Source organism: Pteropus alecto, unplaced genomic scaffold (assembly GCF_000325575.1).
Source record: "Pteropus alecto unplaced genomic scaffold, ASM32557v1 scaffold199, whole genome shotgun sequence".
In the NCBI taxonomy this organism is placed as follows: domain Eukaryota; kingdom Metazoa; phylum Chordata; class Mammalia; order Chiroptera; family Pteropodidae; genus Pteropus; species Pteropus alecto.
In genome coordinates, this window is record NW_006442489.1 from 1295719 (window position 1) to 1296628 (window position 910).

Consider the following 910-nt stretch of genomic DNA (forward strand, 5'->3'; position numbering starts at 1 on the left):
TATCTAGGTTATCAAGTTGAATATCAGTAGGAATGACGATAAAAATGGTGCATCATGATAAAAATGATCTTATTCTTCACAACCAATCACCCCAGTCTAATCAAAGGAAAAACATCAGAAAAATTACAATTGAGGGGAATTGCACAAAATACTTCACCAGTGCTCTTCAATATCGTCGAGGTCATCCATATGAGGTAAGTCTGAAAAGTGTCACAGCTGAGAGAAGTCTATAGGACATGACAATTAAATGCGATGTGGTATCTTGGCTGAGATCCTGGGACAGAAAAAGACAATAAGTAAGAACTAAGGAAATGTGAATGAACTGTAAACTTTTATAGCAATGATCCATATTTTTTCATTAATTATAACAAATATACCATATTACTGTAAGATGTTAATAGGAGAAACTGAGTGAAGGGCAACTCTGTATTGTTTCAATTTTTCTATAAACCTAGAACTGTTTAAAAAATAAAATTTATTTTAAACAATGTACATTTAAACCCTAGGGCACCACTAAAATTTCTTTTTAAAGAGAATTATAACTTTTACACTGAGAGGAGATAAAACAGAATCACATAAAATTCTCAATTAAAGCAAGAGAAGGTAGTAAAAAAAGAAATTGGTAATAATGAACTTATTAAGTCAACACTAATTGACACATCTGTTGGAGGCCTTCTCTCCCTCTACCCTCTCTAAATGCCCAGCTTTGTTCATGCATACCTCTTTGCTCTTGAACTTTCCCCCACTCTTCCATGAGAGACTTCTGGTGGCTGGCACAGGATTTGAGAGTAAAACATTGCAAATTCGCTTTAAAGATGAGAGAATAGAGAAGGTTATTTTTGAGATGATAGACACTCTCTCTGCTTAGCAAGAAATTTTGAGACAACCTGAAGGATTCTCGGAGCTGACA